This window comes from Hylobates moloch, unplaced genomic scaffold, assembly GCF_009828535.3.
Source record: "Hylobates moloch isolate HMO894 unplaced genomic scaffold, HMol_V3 SCAFFOLD_9, whole genome shotgun sequence".
NCBI lineage: Eukaryota > Metazoa > Chordata > Mammalia > Primates > Hylobatidae > Hylobates > Hylobates moloch.
This window is the reverse complement of record NW_026652284.1, coordinates 72,291,529-72,312,069: the sequence shown is the minus strand read 5'-3', so window position 1 is coordinate 72,312,069 and position 20,541 is coordinate 72,291,529.

Sequence of the window (20,541 nt, the reverse complement as noted above, 5' to 3'; positions counted from 1 at the left end):
GGATCACTAGCTTTTGCTATTATACATTACACGCACACACACACAATTTTTAATATACATTACACACACATACACAATTTTTCTAAAATGTCTTCTATGGTTAAAAAACATAAGAAATATCATCTTCTCCGGTGAAAAGTCATATCTTAGGACTACTAAAAATGACAGAGCTTTGACTTCAGATTTTTTCTACATACACCTATTTTGAAAACTCCAGAGGTGATGGAATAAAACATACTTTTTAATTCACTTTAATTCTTAGTTATCTTGCAAAAGAAAATCATATCTAATTTTTTGTTCATATATGTTAAATTATGAAGCAACACAAGAAAATTGTTCTGAAATCTACCATAAATGGTTCTTCTACTCTCCGTGTATTTACACTACTTCCTGGGTTTTTGCTGCACCTTTATATTTCATTTTGAGTAGGTTGGACATAAGGTAAATTTCAGTATTTGGCATAGGTATATGTTGTTTGAGAGGACCAATTTTACTAAATATATTCAGAGCTATGAAATATTTTGTTGATTCTGGTTCATTTACAAAACCTGAAGTATAAATGGAGCACATCATTTTAAGGGCTGTAAATGGCATTTAATAGTATTTCAATCATATAGAAAAATTTCTAAATGTATTTCACAATATTTCTGAGAAACATTTTATTTAATTTGGGGCAATTAACCATGAGAAAGAATAAATGTTTCACTAAATAAAGAGAAAAATTTTGTACCAAATGACATAAAGAAAAGATTTATAACATACATATTTATGTATTTTATATATAACTATTCTTTTAAAAGAAATATATATTCTTTTTTTCTTACTTCCAGTTTTGTGAAATGGGGGTCTTTCCCAGGGCCAGATGGCCTTTGACACTGTCTCAGTCTGTTTCCTGGATTCTGTTCCTAGCTCTTGTCTATCTTCCTTCTACTATGTTTCTCAATTTAATTATCTCTCACAGTAACAGGCCAATTATAGGCTGATTTCACCATTACAACTTATTGTATTGAATACTAGCGCCATTTACCTAGATTAAAAGCTGGAGAGGAGGTGGACTATTATAGTCTGTTATTTAGGAATTGATGGTCTCATAAAGTACAATGTACAAAATATTATCTTTTACTAGAACGTAGACTTAAGATTTACATTTTTTCTCCTAATACAAGCAGTAAGTTGAAGCTGCATGTGCAATTATTAGTAATAATGTCCATGTAAGTTACCTAGTTCTCTTTAAAGTAATAACAACTAACATTTAATGGTGCATTTAGTAGAAGTGATATTGTAACAATTCAGGTGAAAATTAATAAGGGCCTTATATTGTCTATATTGGATGTAATTGCATCCCATATCCTAAAATGAGAATATTCTGAAGGCAGAAATCAAGACCCACTCATCTCAATATCCTCAGTGTCTCAAAAATGTCTTCCAAAAAGTAGAAATTCAATTAAATACTTCTTAATGTTGCTATTGCTTTATATTTTAATTAGGTATATTAGAGATAGAGCTGAAACCCTTTGCATACTCACCCCTCCCCAGAAGTAATCACTATTTAGTTTCTTTCCTCCCTGTGGATATTTTTCTACACATTTTTCGATGCAATAGATTAAATATCAATAAACAGGATGATATCCTGCTTAGTAAGTTCTTTATATAAATGGTATCATTATTCAACATTACATTTCAAAAATATATCCATAGTGGAATGCATTCAGCAATTAACTGATTGATTTTAACTGCTACAAGCAGCATTATACAATTATCTCAAAATGTTAAATTTTGTCAATTTATGTATGCTTATGTATCCATTGATATAATTGTATGGCTTTTCTTTTAAACTATTAGTATGATGTGTTGTGTTATTATATTTTTTCTGATGATGAATTCCAGGGATAAGTCATAAGTTTATTTTGTCTAATATTAATATTGCTAAAATAATTTACTTTGATTATTTTTAAGTATAAACTTAACCTTTTAAAAGTTTCCATTTTTTCTTCAACTCTTCTGTTTGTTCTAAGTAATACATTTTTGATCCAGTTTGATTCTAGAAGCATTTTAATAGGAAAGTTTAACGTTTTTACTCTTATTGTTATTGATATATGTGGCTATATCTACATTTTCTATTTTTCACTTTCCAGTCACCATTCTGGGTTTACTTCTTTTTCGTTACTTTCTTCTGTCTCTGGATTAATACTGTTTTCTAACGCTGTCTTATTTTCTATACTGATTTGGAAGCTATTAATTTCTCTTAGTCACTTTTTTGTAGTTAGATATAAAAATTTAAAGTTTTCTTAGATAAGAAGACAAGCCACAAATTGGGAGAAAATATTTGCAAAATACATTTCCAATAAAGAATTTGTATCCAAACTGTGCAAGAACTTTCAAAGCCTAGCAATAAGAAAACAAACACTCCAATTTTAAAAATGGGTAAAATATCTGAACAGATATTTCATCAAAGAAGATATACGGGTGGTAAATAAATATATGAAAAGATGCCCAGAACCATATGTCATTAGGAAATTGCAAATTTAAACAACACTGCACATCTATGAGAATGGCTAAAATTCAAAGAACTGACAATACCAAATGCTGACAAGAATGTGGATCAAAAGGAACTCTCATTTATTGCTGGTGAAAATGCAAAATGGCACAGCCACTTTGGAAGACAGTTTCTACCAAAGCTAAACATAGCTAAACCTTGCAATATAGCAGTTGTACTAGCAAATGATTACCCAACTGAATTAAAAACATGTCTATACAAAAACATGTACATGATTATTTACACCAGCCTTATTCATAATCACTAAAAACTGGGATTTTTCCAGATATACTTCAATAGATGAATGGATAAACAAACTGATATTTCCTTACCATGGAATATTTTTCCGTGACAAAAATAAATAAGCTATCAGGACATGGAAAGACATGGGTGAACCTTAAATGTATATTGATATGTAAAAGAAACCTGTCCAAAAAGCTACATACCATATGATTCCAGCTATATGAAATTTTGAAACAAAAAAAAACTATAGAGATAGTAAAAAGATCACTTGTTGCCAAGGATTCTAGCTTGTCTAAAAATCACTAGTTGCCAAGGATTCTAGGAGAATCCTTGAATCCTAGGCAATCAGTGGGCTTCTCCTAAGGGAGAAGTGGATGAATATCTGGAGCACAGATTTTTAGGGTGGTGAAACCTTTCTGTATGAAACTGCCGCAATGGTGGATACATGTCATTATGCATTTTGAATTGTGCAATGCAGTTCAGTGAACCTAGAACTGTGGACCACAAGAATAAAGCTTAATGTAAACCATTGACTATAGTGAATCATCATGTATCAAAATTAGTTTATCTACTGTAATGAATATACTACTGTAGTGCAAGATGAGTTTTTTGTTTGTTTGTTTGTTTGTTTTTGAGTCAGTCTGGCTCTGTCGCCCAGGCTGGAGTGCAGTGGCGCAATCTTGGCTCACTGCAAGCTCTGCCTCCCGGGTTCACGCCATTCTCCTGCCTCAGCCTCTCCGAGTAGCTGGGACTACAGGCGCCCGCCACCATGCCCGGCTAAATTTTTTTGTATTTTTAGTAGAGACGGGGTTTCACAGTGGTCTCGATCTCCTGACCTAGTGATCCACCTGCCTCGGCCTCCCAAAGTGCTGGGATTACAAGCGTGAGCCACCGCACTCAGCCTAATTTTTTGTATTTTTAGTAGAGACAGGGTTTCACCATGTTAGCCAGGATGGTCTCAATCTCCTGACCTTGTGATCTGCCCACCTTGGCCTCCCAAAGTGCTGGGATTACAGGCATGATCCACCATGCCCGGCCGCAAGATGTTAATAACAGGGAAAACTGTATGCAGGGAGGGCGTAGGTGTATGGAATTGTGTGTACTATCTGCTCAGTTCTGTCAATCTAAAACTGTACTAGAAAGCAAAATCTATTAATTATGTTTAAAACTGTCTTAGGCCACCTACATATATGTGATCTCTTTTTGACAAATGTGTCAAGTTGATTCAATAGAGAGATATTGTTTTCTTTTTTCTTTTCTTTTTCTTTTTTTTTTTAGACAGAGTTTTGCTCTCGTTGCCCAGGCTGAAGTGCAATGGTGCGATCTCAGCTCACTACAACCTCGGCCTCCTGGGTTCAAGCGATTCTCCTGCCTCAGCCTCCCGAGTAGCTAGGATTACAGGTGCCTGCCACCATGCCCAGCTAATTTTTTGTATTTTTAGTAGAGACACGGTTTCACCATGTTGGTCAGGCTGGTCTCGAACTCCTAACCAGGTGATCCGCCTGCCTTGGCCTCCCGAAGTGCTGGGATTACATGCTTAAGCCACCATGCCCGGCCAATAGAGAGATATTGTTTTCAACAAATGATGTTAGAACATCTATATGCAAAGATTAATAAATAAATAAATAAAGCCCCACCTTCCCTAGAACCATATAAAATATTTAACTTGAAAAAGATCACAGACCTAAATGTATAACCTGAAAATTATGAAACTTCTAGACAAAAACGTCGAAGAAAAATCTTAAATATTGTGCCCCTGGGCTCGTCTGTGGTGGCTAACACTTGCAATCCCAACACACTGGGAGGCCGAGGTAGGAGGATCACTTGAGTCCAGGAGTTTAAGAGCAGCCTGGGGAACATAGGGAGACTCTGTCTGTACAAAAGTTTTAAAAATTAGCCAGTTGTGGTGGTTCATGCCTGCAGTATCAGCTACACAGCAGGCTGGGGTGGGAGGATCAATTGCTTGAGTCTGGGAGGCCGAGGCTGCAATGAGCCATGACCATGCACCACTGCACTCCAGCCTGGGTGACAAAGAGAGACCCTGTCTCAAAAAAACAAAATGTTACCTTAGTTTAGGTAATAATTACTTACTTTTATAAAGTGCTTTTATAAAAGAAAAACTGATAAATTACACTTTATCAAAATTTAAAACTTCTGGTTTTCAAAACACAGTGTTAAGAAAATGAAAAAAACCACAAACTAGGATAAAATGCTGGAAAAACAGGTATCTGATGAAATACTTGAATCAAGAATATATGAGGAACTCTTATTGTTCAGTAAGTAGGCAAAATCATTAAATAATCAAAAGATTTAGACACTTCACCCAAGAACAGAAGTAGATGGCAAATATGCACAGAAAATGATACTCAACATTATTATTCATTATTGAAGTACAAAATAAAAACAAAATGAAATACTGCTATATATCTACTAGAATGACTAAGTTTTTTTTTAACTGACAATACCAATTTCCAGCAAGGAAGTGAAGCAACTAGAACATTCATACATTGCTTTTAGGAATACAACATGATATTTGGAAAATAGTTTGGCAATTTCCTATGAAGTCAAATATTCATCTACCATACAACCCAGCAATTATACTTGGGGACATCTATCCCAGAGAAGTGCAAACCTACATCCACACAAAGACTTCTACGTGAGAATTCGTAGAAGCTTTACTATTTGTCATAGCCAAAATTATGGGAAATAATCCTGATATATTATAATTCACAATATATATCCATACAATGGAAAACTATTTAGTAATACTGCTCATGCTCTACCAGGCCAGCAGCTTCTGGGAGATGTGGGGGGAGTCTGATTGGACCCACAGCCATGTGCCACACCCATACTTCCCTTGCTATAAAGTGGATCCATGGGCCTGAGGTGATATTTGTTGTACTCTGTGTCACTGAACTAGACAATCTATAATGGCTAAGGCTCTAGGGGCAAAAAGGGCAAATCTATATCCAAAATATATGTCAATTATGACCAAAATGAATTGCTGCTCCCTCCAGGAAAGAAAAGGTCCCATATAGTCAACTTGCCATCAAGTGGCAGATTCGTCTCCTCAAGGGACAGTGCTGTCACAGGAGTTCAGCCTTGATCTCTGTTGCTGGTAGGCTGGACATTTGGCAGCAGCAGTGGCTAATCAGTCTTGGCAAATGGGAATCCGTTCTTTACAGCCCGTGTGCAGACTCTGCCCTGGTCACTGTGGCTACTCCATTCACAAGCCCATTTTTCTGACACTAGGGTAGCCAATGACAACAACTGGCTGAGTTCAAATGCCTGAGTCAGTCTACTCGACTGTTTTGTGCCTCTCTTCCATCCGTTATGTGGGTGGTCTCTGTTCCACACAATTGTGATGTAAAGATCTCATACCAGCTTCCATGGATCCATCCACATTCCCCTCTAGACCTCCTCAATCTTCCAATCTTTCTCTCCCTAGGCCCCTACCCAAATCATCAAGTTATTCATCACTATCCATGAGTTCATGTAATTCTTCATTGTTCTTCTTCACTTTCCACTTACAGTAGATGACCAGAGGTACCACCCAAATCTCTTCCCATTGAGAAGATTTTTCCTCACAACTTTCTTTCAGGGCCACTTCTGCATAGTCCATTTCCAACCTAAAACCACATAGTGAGTTAACTCATTCACAAATCACACTAGACATTTTTCTTCCTTCCTGTATGTGGTGGGTAACACGGTGTTCTGAGCCCCCTGCTTTGATACTTTCTTGAAGCTTCCTGTCCCGATCTTGCCTGATCCCACTTCCATGTTACTAATGGATTGCATTGGGACTTCCCAACTTTATAACATGATGGTTGTAATAGAATGCAGCTCATGACTCACCTCTGGCCATAGGATTATTTGAGTTCCCATAACCTGGGTCCAGAGGCAGTCTCCATAATGAAGTATAGATGCAGAAAATGGCTTCATTCTACAATGTGAAATATGCTTCCTCAAGAACTCAAAGAGACCTACCAAGCATTGTGCTTCCTTCTTTCTAATGACAAAAGCCATCCATTTACAGTCTATATACTTACTTTCCCTAAATCTCCCTCTGCCTCAGATAATATCCTTGCCAATGTGTTGTCTTCACTGATAACCCATCCCAGGTCACCACTGGTAAACTTTTAATACTTCACTGCTACATCATTTCGGGAGTTATCAGTATTCCATTTACCACCAGTGATGGAGTTCTTACTGCCAGCAGGCTGGTGGGCGGCTCAGCTCTAATGTCCCATTTTAGAGATGGATTCCTAGGACCAGTTTCCAATTGTGTTAGGTCAGACTCCCTGGAAACAGACTGTGACACAGAGGTTTACATACTGAGTGTTTCTGGGAAATCCTATAGGGAATAAGGGAAACAGGATTGGACAGAGAGAAAAGTTGAACTGAGAGGCAGTTGCAACAGAGGCCTCAGCAGATCTCATGAGACATTATGGAGTTGAGATGATCCTTTAGAGTTGCCCAGTTTTGAGACAAAAAAGTCAGGCCTTTATATTCCCACGTCAACCAGTTATTGGATGTGGGCTGCCCCATGTGCCCTAGGAAGGAGGCATAACCTTAGATGAGGAGAAAATTCACTGATAGAACCTCAAGCTTTCAGTCATAAGCATCCAATACTCCTGGCAGGTAACGAAAATTGTCTTAATAGTCCAAAATTATTCAAAGTTCTATTTTTCTCAAATTACAAAGCTTTTAGCCTGCTCTAGCTACCCAACGACCATCGCTATTTTTGTTTGAAACACACATATACATAAAATATTTATTATATGTTACAAGTAGTATATTATTATTCTTTGCTCACTATTGTTTGCACGTGTTCCATCCCTTCCTGTTTAGCAGTTCGTTTAGTGTCTGATTATTGCAGTCCCTCTCAGTCTTTGTATGCCTGATATGTCTTGATTTTAACCTCAGTGTTAAATAACAATCTAATTAGGTATAAAATTCTACCTAATGGCAGTTATTTTCCTTCAGCTGACTGTACTGATATGTCTCTGACATATTCTATTTCTGAGAAGAGGTTTGCTCTCAGCCTAACTATTCTTCCTTTGCATTTGGGGAAATGTATTTTTTTTCCCTCTGGTACTGCTGTTAGATGTCTATAGGAGTCTGTCAGTGTATTCTCCAAATACCTTAAACTCCCTCTCATATATATTTCATCTCTAACTGTTGCCTTCTGGGTGAGCTATTTATTACTTTCTTCCAATTTATTAATTCCTTTTTGCCTATGTCTAATCTAGAGTATATCTCATCTATAAAGTTTTTAATTTCACTGACTATATTATTTATTTCTAGAATTTTAAATTATTTTTTATATCCAGATCTCTTTTGTTTCACTTTGTGATACATTTTGTCCAATTATTTGCTCATTATGGATGTTTTTCCTTCATTCATCTCCGTAAATATCCTAAACATATTTATTTTGAAATATTTATCAAGTTGTTCTATTACATAAATCATTTTCTTCTTATTTATAAGTATTTTATGTTTTTAGTGGACACATAGTAATGATACATGTTTATGAGGTACATAGTGATATTTTGATATGCATGATAGGTAGTGATCATATCAGGGTGTATTGTACATAAATTAGCATATCATCATACTACATGAGTTTTTATGGGCCAAACTTATATACAAAGTTTCTGTTTTGTTGACTGCTTTCTCTATATTAGATTTACTTCCCTGATGAATTTGGAAATTATCTCCAGGATTTCTTTCTCTGTTTAGCTCTCCATACCTGGTATTGTAGGGATTCTACCCTAACCTCTTCCTCATATCAACATAAATTATGTCTTACATTGAAGATTAAATCTTGCATAACACAGATATCAAGAATTTCACAGACACTATCACAAAGCCATTTTGGGGCTTGGTTCCTATCTGGTCACAAGGCTGTGTGTGCCTCTTTCTGTCTCCCATGCTTTATATATACCACTTTTTTTTTCGCTCTCTCTTTCAGAAAAGAGGTAGGCCCTGGCTTCAGGTGTGAGCCTGGCTCTTACCTATCACTTCCGAGGGAGCAATTTCTCTCACAAGCCTGAGCTGCTGGGCTCTCTGCCCCGGGGTGGGCAGACATAGTCCCACATCTGCACCTCCACCAACCACCAAACACTTCTATTTTATGTCTGTTCCACAGAGATGTTTGTTTTGTTTTACTTTACTGTTTTAGTACAGCTGTATCTTTTCTAAATTTTTGCTTTAAAAATTTATCTATCGTTGTTGTACGTGTGGAACAGAAGCGTACTTCAAAGTGTGCATTTACAAGGCAATCTCAGATGACAGTTGATACATGTTGTTTTCAAATATTTGTTGAGCGAATAAATCAAATGGTCTTTGCATTGTTAGGTGTCCCTCCCAGCCTTTGCCTGTGCTGTTCTCTCAACCTAGAATGAATTTTGTCACTTTTCAATTGTATTCATTATTCAAATATTATCTCCCCTACAAAGATTTACCTAATGACCATATCCCCTTCACAAAATTATTTTCTATTTCCTCATTTTGCTTATTATAAACCTTTTTAACTGTATATTTCATATTACATAGCAATTATCTTTATGCTTGTCACTGTAGCTAATTGTGAATCCCCACCTTAACTCTGCATTATTCGTACCTTGTACCATGAACTACATTTGTATGTTCTCAAATATTTGTAAAATGAATTGCTATGAACCACAGAGCAGGAGAATACACTATTTTAATCCCTGAACTTGTCTACTCTAACATATGCACTACGATGTGAAAATATTTTACATTAATCAAGGCAGTGGTAGACCTATTTTATGAGTTACACCAATATTATAGGAAAAGTTTGTGATTTAAATTCTACAATGACAGCTATAACCTTTAAATATAATAGAAATGAGTTGTCGTAGTCATATTGTTATAAATATGTGCTTGGTTTTCTTTGAATTATATGAATTTAAACAAATACCATTTCTGAAAAGGTGATGTCTTATTTTAACATATTACCTTAAATTCCCTTTCTAGGGTAAAGACTAACTAGGGAGGAAGTTAAAGAAAGAAATGCAAAAATAGTAAGTACAAACTTGAAGCTTGAAAATTCAAATCTATTCTATTAAGGAATATAGTTAGATGTACACAATTGTGGATAAGCATTTTGCTCTGATCCATGTTAAGTTTTATAAAATGGAAAAAAATAATTCTTGTACAAGCTTAGCAACGTTGGCCTAGACTCTTGATGTAGAACTATGTCATAAATGTCTTTTTATCTCTAATTCCTGGCAAGGCAACAGGTACAATGTAAGCTTTAATGAATATTATTGAACCAAAATGCAAAAATGTTCCCTGCCTGTTATGAATGAGTTGTCTCATTGTTATCTACACACTATTTATAGAGTAATATAATAACAATCACCATTAACACGGATCTTACTACGTTAACTACTAAAATGCAGTATCATGCTTAATGTTCTAAACAATTAAGAAAGGTATTTAATAATAAAAATATTAAATAATCACATTTTATACACAAAAAACTTTCAGTTCAGGGAAGTTAAATAATTTACCTGAAGTTACCTAGTGAGTCTCAGCAATACTAAGATCTGAACCTGGGGCCACTTCTAACCTCTTGTCCTTCCTCTCCACAATCTCTGTGCCATGTATGACTTCCTAACTTCTTTTTTTTTTTTTTTTTTTTGAGACAGATTCTCCCTCTGTCGCCCAGGCTAGAGTGCAGTGGCGCAATCTCGGCTCACTGCAAGCTCCACCTCCCGGGTTCATGCCATTCTCCTGCCTCAGCCTCCCAAGTAGCTGGGACTACAGGCACCCACCACCATGCCCGGCTAATTTTACATATTTTTAGTAGAGATGGGGTTTCACCATGTTAGCCAGGATGGTCTCGATCTCCTGACCTCGTGATCTGCCCTCATCAGCCTCCCAAAGTGCTGGGATTACAGGCGTGAGCCACCGCGCCTGGCCTAGCTTCCTAACTTTTTATCCATTGGCCTATCTTTCCCTTACTTCTTCTCAGTAACATCTTTGTGACATTCTAGATCAACTATCCAGGTATAAAATTTAACTCTAACTATGGGGAGAAGAAAGCGGAGAGAAGACAAAATGGCTCACCAATTTAGAAGATTGAAAGTTCTGATCTGTTTTTTGTATACATATGAATAATCATTTAAAGTTTTCATCTAAGTAGGAGCAGACAGATACTACCATATGTATTTCCAGGAGATACACATAGTGCCCTGAACAGAAAATGTGAAGAAGAAGAGATGTAAATGAGATGTAGAATCTGCACCAGAAATGGCTCCACACTCTTGCAGCTGCAAAGTCTTGTCCATAGAGAGTTTTCTTGGAGACACAAGTCGTTTGGGGTGAAAATACCAAATCATTCATCTAAGACAGAGAATGAGAGACAGAGAGAGAGAAAGCGAAAGAGAAAGAGAAAGAGAGAGAGCTTGCTCCATGTTAGCGGAGAACAGCAAATAAGCCCGAATAGATCCTCACTAGGAATTATAAGAATAAGGAGTGTCATATGCTAAGCAGAATAAACTTCTCTATATTATTCCACTAAGGACATAAGAGGATTAGGTCTTTACTGGTTAACTTGTTATCTCAGTTATGGACTCTCCAGTTGAGGGATTTTAATTTTTACAAATAAAACGGAGGTTTCACACAATGGTCCACCAGGGTGAGAAATGAGGCCACACTTTTACACAGCCCAGTTTATCATGCTACCATGGGATTCTGCAAAAGCCTCATTCTCCTGTGAAAGGTTAGCCCTTATTCCAATAAGCTCTAGACTGTCTGAGGAGTGAACATTTTAAATCAGCATAATTATATTTCACATGGCAATAAACACTTTCAGTTTAAGTGCGCATAATTTGTCTCTTTGTCTGACTCTCTTTGTTGCATTAGTTTTTCACCATGGTGAGCATAAAATAACAGGATTTGTGATGATTCCCTAGAGATTACTCTTTTTTCCTCTCCTAAAAATGTTCAAGATGCTTTGTTTATTTTTTTAAGAGAAAGAAAAAGAAAGTTGGATTTCAGAGAAAAATCTCATCTCAGGTTTTTGGTTTCTAAAAAAAAAAAACGTAGGCAGGTTTTGAATGTTAAAAGTTGTTCTTACTTCAGGAAACCAGATTTCCCAGCTTGCTCCGCACATCTTCTCTTTCTCTGTTCTATGGCCAGGTCTGAGGTTGGTCTCACCCAAGGTTGGTTGTCTGGCTTTGATTGGTATTCAAGTGGAGTGGTGAGTGTGTAAGGCTCTAATCCCTGCAACACATGGTAATTTTTTCATTCTCTCTCAGCCTCCACCTGTTCCATGGTCCAGTGGAGGACTGCAAATCCTATCAAGGGAGGGCAGCCCAACTAAGTCTGCCTCCCTGGCTTGAGTCCATCACATGTGCACTCGGGCTGCAGAGCACCCAGCCAGCTGCAGCCCAACGATCATGTTATCAGATGACGGATGGCTTCATATCAGGTGTTTAAACTGATGAGCTGCCCCATCTGGGAAATGATTCGGGAAGTCTGTCCTCGCTTGATGAATGGGGAAAGTGACAATGCCAATCAGAGTGACCCTTGCAGCCTCCCTGCTGCTGCCCCAACAGCCACTGTCTCGTCTCTCCCACTGGTTTACTTTTTCAATTCTATTGTCACTCAGCTGAGGTTAGATCTACTGTCACTAAATTATCATTAAATTATATCATTAATCTAAATATTTTCCTTGCAAAGCCTTCATAAAATAGATGCCAGGCCTCCAACAGATTCACGATCAGAATTAGAGGGCAAAGAGGATTCAGCAAAATAATGTTAGAGGTTGTTTCACATGGCTTTTCACGGCCTGTTTTGAAGTAACTGCAGTTATTTTGGAGAGAACTGCATATTTTACCTGGAAATCGAACCAGGATCCTCTGTAACAAGAAATGCGTGAGGGTTCAATGTGCTGTGCATGGATCTGAAGACTATAAATTCCTCTATAAATAATATTAACTGTCAAGTACCAATTGGTATCCCTTTGTGAACATTCAAAGGACATTCTCAAAATGGCTTTCCCAAATTACCTCTAGGAGGTGGTTTGTGATTTAATAATCTGATTTTAAAGAATTAAAGTTACTAAGAACCTGTGCTAGCCATTGCCTACTTTTGCTTAGTATCATGTGCCTCTAGGGAATATATATGCTTAGGCTAGATTTACAGAGCACAAGACAAAATAGAAATTTCAATCAGTGGTATCGATGTTCCATCACCCCCTTGATGTTGTATTGTGAAGACACAATCTATTTATAGATAGTGTATTATATCAATTACTTATCATAGCAAATATCAAATAATGGAGATTACGCACAACACATGAACACTTCAAAAACAATTTTCTATGCAATATTTATTTTCATTGGCAGTTCCAAAGGACTGTGAAAGACCCAGGAGCCAAACACCAATTGTTTTAGTTTTAATTTAAAAGTATATTGTCATCTAGGTCTTTGATGAAAATGTGGCTTTGTCCACGCTGTTATAAAGCACATCATTTTTTGCAACCATGAACAGTGAATAAACAAAACAAAGGGGGGAGTTAATGGGAATGACAGCACAGCAGGTACATTTATGATTTAGTATCATTTCACTTTTCATCCAGGAAAATTGTCAACCATTCCAGGAATAAAAAATAAAATGCTATGTACAGTATAGTATAACCTCTTTAAATTGGCAATTTGTAGCTGTTTGATAATTCATTCTTAAGCAAACCTCAACCACTTGCTACCTGCTGTATTCATTAGCCTGTCCATCTTCCTATTCCCTGTAGAGCATGTGGAACTATGATTGTTAGAAAAATGTTGTGCTGCTGTGTATCTTTGCTACTTAATACATGTATCTATGTTCACCATGTATTTTTATGCAATTGTTTTAGAAAGATGAGCAAGCCCTTTAAGAGGGGTGTCTGGGAGATAGTTATTAATCTTTTCTGGATGTTTTGTACCAGATCCATTTTAGATAAATAATGCATTACACACTGTGTCATATGCAGTAGAATTTTTTTTTAATTCAGCTATTGAGCATAATATGCAAACTCAATATAGAAACTACCAAATTTTAGGAGCAACAGCTCTCTGTATGTGGCACATTTGCAAATATGGGTATTTCAGGGTGCAAATTAAAATAGTTTGATGCACCATATCACACTTTCTCAATGAAAGGGAAACTTTCCTTGTGCTTACTATAAACACTTCATTTACACGTTTATTTGAGACTTTGTTAAATTAGATTATGTAAACACAGGCTGGATAGCAAGTCAGATTTAATACACACGAGTTTTAAAACTGACTTGCATGCTGAACATAAAAGTATAAAGGACTTCACCAAGATTTATTGATTCATGTCAAGGCATCATTACTTTTCAAAGTGTGAAAAATGATCATATATTTATGACCTGCCGACTGAAGCTGTTTTGTGAATTAGCAAAAGCTCTGGAGAGGAGCAGCCTAATTGCATTATCGTAGAATCAGAGATGGTTGTCAATTTCCCCCATTTAGTTTTTCTCCTTTAGTTTGTTAAAATGAAGGTGCCATACGTTGGTTGAATTCACTAATACCCTGATGAATGAGGTATTTTCCCAGGAGGCTGGCTACCAGTATAAACAGTGAATTAGGAATGATAGACCATCAATCATATCTCCTTCAAAACAGATCTCTGCCCTGAGATTATTCATGATGTATTAGGGCCACTTAAAAAGTTTTCATGCAGGATTCATTGATGAATAGACTTAAATTGTCCATAATCTTCAATGTCTCCTGTGGAAGTAAGAGTAGTAAAGTAGGTCACTTTCTTAATTAACACAACTTTCATTGTCTCTTTTACTTTACTTGTATTATTTCTTTTTAAAATATATACAATATTGTTCATCTTACATTGGTTATTGTTCTTTAGCAATATCCTTATTGAAAGAGTAGACTCTATTGTTTGGTAGTTATTTCTTCCTTACAGGAACCATAGGTTAAAGGCGTAACTCTGAGAAACTCACATCACCTGAATACAGGCTAAAATAAAAGCTTGCTAACCTCTTATATTTTTGGCATCTACATGTCTAGGATGACCTGGTGATTTGTGCAGTGTTTTTTATGCAGAGGGTCAGATCTTGCCCTCAGGCGCCCATGTATGGTTCCCCTGGGGTTTTGTCCCTTTAATGGAAATTATAGTATGCATCCAAGGGCAAGATTCCTCCCGAAGGGATTTATCCTGCCTCAACGTGCAAACATAATTCTGATTAAAATTAATAGAAATTGTACACATGCATCTAGGGAAGAAATAGACTCCTAGGTTCAAATCACCTCATTCTGTTTCATGCAAAAGATGACAGGGTTTGCCCTGGAGGTGGGCATGCAGCCAAAGGTTTGAGAGTTCAGATAAGCAATCAGAACTTCCAACACTCACCTACATCATGTGTGAGGCTCTTTAAATTCTTTTCTTCATTGCAAGAGACAGTGAAGGGAACCTAGCTAGAGTCTTATTTGCTAAGCTTTTCTCCAGCATTATAATTATTTCCATGATATCTTCTCCAGGGAGTTCAGGAAAAAAAAAGACTGAGCATTGCTTATACTTGATTCCCAGGTTGAAGATTTTGGATCATTTGTATTTATCAGAATCACTGGACCATAATATTTGTCTATTCTTTCTTTTTGTAGTGCTTCAAAAATACCTCTTATTTGATGGATAAGTGGTATTTAACTCCTGGTGTGATTTAGGGTCTAAGAAATCAGCTCTTTATTCTGGGGAAATGCAGCTTTAATGCACACATTGCTAAACTTGTGTAAATTCAACCAAACAACGTTTTTAGACTAACTGAATCTATGTAGCATGAAGAAATTAAGAGTAAACTTGGCACTTGATTTATTTGATCATTTCCATTGGTGAAGCCACATAAGGCAGCTCATAAAAAGTATAACTTCACCCTTCTGGAAAAAAAAAATCTTATGTTAGAAACTGAATAATTCCAAAAACACTAATATAACTACTCTGAAGCTTATCTGAACAATTTCTAAATCTTCTCAGGTATAAAAGCCAGCATAGCATAGAAGAAATAGTAGTGCTTTTATTGACTTAGTTTCACCAATGTAAACAACATATTTAAAGTTGAAGATTTTTAAAATCACCTTAAGAAGTGAATATCCAAACCAAATTTGATATCAACCAAATAAACCATAGATCTGTATTATAAAGGACATGTGTATTCACTTGGCTAGAAGATATAATTGCTGCAAGTTGTCACATTTCTTTAAAAGAAATATTGCAGGTTAGTAGGACTCTCAAATTTTCAGTTGCAATCAGATTGAACAAGTAATTCACTAAATTATAAAATATTTTCAAGCAAAATCAATAAACCAAGTGTCGAGATTCAGTTGTATGATGGACACACTTGCATGTTGAGCCTGTTTATATCTGAGTAATGACTCTGAGGCTAAGGAAAGGAACTTGAAGAAGAATATAAGCAAGATGATGTTAACTTTTCAATAATTCAACTTCTTTTTTTTTTTTTTTTTTAGACGAGTCTCGCTCTGTCACCAGGCTGGAGTGCAGTGGCGTGATCATCTCAGCTCACTGCAGCCTCCACCTCCTGGGTTCAAGTGATTCTCCCGCCTCAGCCTCCATAGTAGCTGGGATTACAGGCGCACGCCACCATGCCCAGCTAATTTTTGTATTTTTAGTAGAGACAGGGTTTCACTATGTTGGCCAGGCCGGTCTTGAACTCCTGACCTCGTGGTCCACCTGCTTCGGCCTCCCAAATGCTGGGATTACAGGCATGAGCCACCGCACCCAGCCTTTCTTTCCTTATTCTATCTCTTTTACTGAATATTCTTCCTTTTACCATCCTGTAACCTTTGATGTCTCCCAAGTCTCCATCATCTACTTTTCTATTCATTACAGGCTTCCTTCCTTGGCTAAATTGCATTCATGTCCAGGCTGCAGCCACAGCTACCACTTTTGTTCTGGAAACTCTCAAATTATTGCACAGTAGTCCCCCATTTCCTGCAGAGAATAGTTCCAAGACCTTCAGTGGATGCCTAGAAACACCGATAGTATTGAAAGACATGCCATGTTTTTCCTAAACTTTGCTAAACTTTGCTCTGGCAAAGTTTAATTTAAAAATTAGGCACTGTAAGAGATTAATAAATACTAATAAAATAGGACAATTACAACAATATACTGTAATAATGTTACGTGATACGGTCTCTCTCCTTCTCTCTCTCTTTCTCTCGAATTTTTTTGTATTATACCACCCTTCTTCTTGTAATGATATGAGATGATAAAATGCCAACAAGATGAGATGAAGTGAGATCAATGATGGACGCACTGTGATGTAGTGTTAGGCTCCTGTTGATCTTCTGACAATACATCAGAAAGAGGATCATCTGTTTTGGGTCATCCTGGATCATGACGATGCCAATGGCCGGATGTCAGGAACAGACGATGTCCATGGCTAATAGGATAAAAGGAGGATTCTCATCCTGAGGGTACAGAGAAGGATGGCAGGAGATTTCATCCTGCTACTCAGAAGGGCATGAAACGTCAAACTTATACATTGCCTATTTCTGGAATTTTCCATTTAATATTTTTGGACTACATTTGACTGAGTAACAAATTTCAGAAAGTAAAACTGCAGATAGGGGTGATTACTGTATCACACCTTGGCCACTTTTCTTAGTTCTAGATCCTACTACAAATTGGGTTCTTCATATTTCTATTTCTTTTCTTTTTTTCTTTTTCTATTTTTTTTTCTTTTTGAGACAGAGTATTGCTCTGTTGCCCAGGCTGGAGTGTGCAGTGGCACAGTCTACAACATCTGCCTCCCGGGTTCAAGCGATTCTCCTGCCTCAGCCTCCTGAGTAGCTGGGATTACAGGTGTGCACCACCACGCCCAGCTAATTTTTGTAGTTTTAGTAGAGATGAGGTTTCACCATGTTGGCCAAGCTGGTCTCAAACTCTTGACCTCAAGTGATCTGCCTGCCTTGGCCTCCCAAAGTTCTGGGATTACAGGTGTGAGCCACCACGCCTGGGCTGTCTTCTCCATATTTCTACTTGACCATTCCTCAAGTACTTCAGACTCAGTGTGGACTAAAAAAAGAGATTTCTTTTTGCTTTGTAGCTATTTATACCTACTTAAACAATTCAGATTAATAATTATGACAAAAGAAAACAGAAAAGCCTGGAAAATGTTCTTATTTTATCTTGTACAATATTCTGCAGTGTATGAGCTGTAAAACCAAATCTATATACTGTGATAGAACATATCATTCTGAAAGAACTAGATAAATTATGAATGTTGTATAAACACAGGTATAATTACTTATTTTGAATGAATATGCATCTGCTTAAAATGATTTCTTTCAAATTATTTGTGTAAGCTCTCTCTTCCTCCTGAAATTAAACTATCACCCACAAAATATATTTTGCCTGTCATTTATACCCTAGCTACAGAAATGGAGAATTTCTTTAAAAATGATTAACATTGATATAACCTTTCATATTGGCATCTGGATATGTCTGAAATTGTTTCTCATCATAGTATATATGAAAGCACACTACTTTTTTTTTTTTTTTTTTGAGACTAAGTCTCTCTCTTGTCCCCCAGGCTGGAGTGCAATGGTGCGATCTTGGCTCACCACAACCTCCGCCTCCCAGATTCAAGCGATTCTCCTGCCTCAGCCTCCTGAATAGCTGGGACTACAGGTGCCTGCCACCACGCCCGGCTAATTTTTGTATTTTTAGTCGAGACAGGGTTTCACTATGTTGGCCAGGCTGGTCTCTAACTCCTGACTTCAGGTGATCCGCCCGCCTCGGCCTCCCAAAGTGCTGGGATTACAGGAGTGAGCCACTGCACCCGGCCGCACACCACATTTTTAATCCTATGTATCTTATGGTGCATAAACACCCTTTTAGTCCCTTGCGGTTAGATGAATTAGCAAACATGAATGCCAAAGTATCTAAATACATAACTATCAGGTTACTTAAATTCAATTCCATGCCCATAGAATCCTAAGTTTCAAGTGGACAAGGACTACATGTGGGTTTATCTTTTCTCTTCTTTTTCTCTTTTATTTTAAATTTATAAAAGTAGTACACGGGTGCGGTGGCTCATGCCTGTAATCCTCGGGAAACCGAGGCAGGCGGATCACCTGAGGTCAAGAATTTGGGACCAGCCTGGCCAACATGGTGAAACCCCGTCTCTATTAAAAACACAAAAACTGGCCTGGCGCGGTGGCTCACGCCTGTAATCCCAGCACTTTGGGAGGCCGAGGCTGGCGAATCACAAGATCAGGAGATCAAGACCATCCTGGCTAACACGGTGAAACCCCGTCTCTACTAAAAATACAAAAAAATTAGCCAGGTGTGGTGGTGGGCACCTGTAGTCCCAGCTACTCGGGAGGCTGAGGCAGGAGAATGGCATGAACCTGGAAGGCAGAGCTTGCAGTGAGCCGAGATTGCGCCACTGCACTCCAGCCTGGGCGACAGAGCGATACTCCATCTCAAGAAAAAAACAAAACAAACAAACAAACAAACAAAAACACAAAAATTGCCTGGCACAATGCCTCACGCCTCTAATCCCAGCATTTTCGGAGGCCAAGGTGGGTGGATCATGAGGTCAGGAGCTCAAGAGAAGCCTGGCCAAGATGGTGAAACCCCACCTCTACTAAAAATACAAAAATTAGCCGGGCGTGGTAGCAGACACCTGTAATCCCAGCTACTTGGGAGGCTGAGGCAGAGAATTGCTTCAAGCCAGGAGGTAGAGGTTGCGGTGAGCCGAGATTGCGCCACTGCACTGCAGCCTGGGCTACAGAGCGAGACTCCGTCTCAAAAAAAATAAAAAAAAAATCAATCAATACAACCACATATAGAGTAGCAGTGAAAGTCCCTTTTCATGGTCACAATCCAACACCATAAAGGTAAAAAAAATTAATGCTGTTCATCTGCCTGTTTAGTCACAGCCATAAATCTAACATCTAGGATAGCATATATAGGCGTTCACTAATATTTGTCAAATTAACTACTATCCTTCCGGTTATTTTGTATATATTTGCATGTATATTCAACATTTATGTGAACGTAGTGGGCCTACTATCCTATGACTTTTTGTTGTTACAACTCCATTTATCAGCTCTCTCCATCTAGCTGGTTTTTAAAAACATACTTTATTATGTATGCTTAAGGTATACAATATGATGTTATAAGATACACATACGTCCGGGAGCAGTGGCTTATGCCTGTAATCCCAGCACTTTGGGAGGCCGAGGCGGGTGGATCACCTGAGGTCAGGAGTTAGAGACCAGCTTGGCCAACATGTAGAAACCCCGTTTTCACTAAAAATACAAAATTAGCTGGGCCTGGTGGCGCATACCTGTAATCCCAGCTACTTGGGAGGCTGAGGCAGGAGAATTGCTTGCACCCAGGAGGTGAAGGTTGTGGTGAGCTGAGATCACGCCATTGCACTCCAGCCTGGGTAACAAGAGCGAAACTCCATCTCAAAACAAAACAAAACAAACAAAAATAAGATACACATACGTATAACAAAATGGTTACTACAGTGAAACAAATTAACATATTCATGATCTCACATGGTTACATGGTTGCGCATTCCCTCCTCATTTCCCTCTGCCTCCCGCCAAGAGCAGTTATAGTCTACTAAGCAAAAATCCTGAAGACTATACACTATTATTATTAGTCCCCACATCGTACATTGTACATACAACTTGCTCATCCTACATATTTGCTACTTTAATCCTTTAACC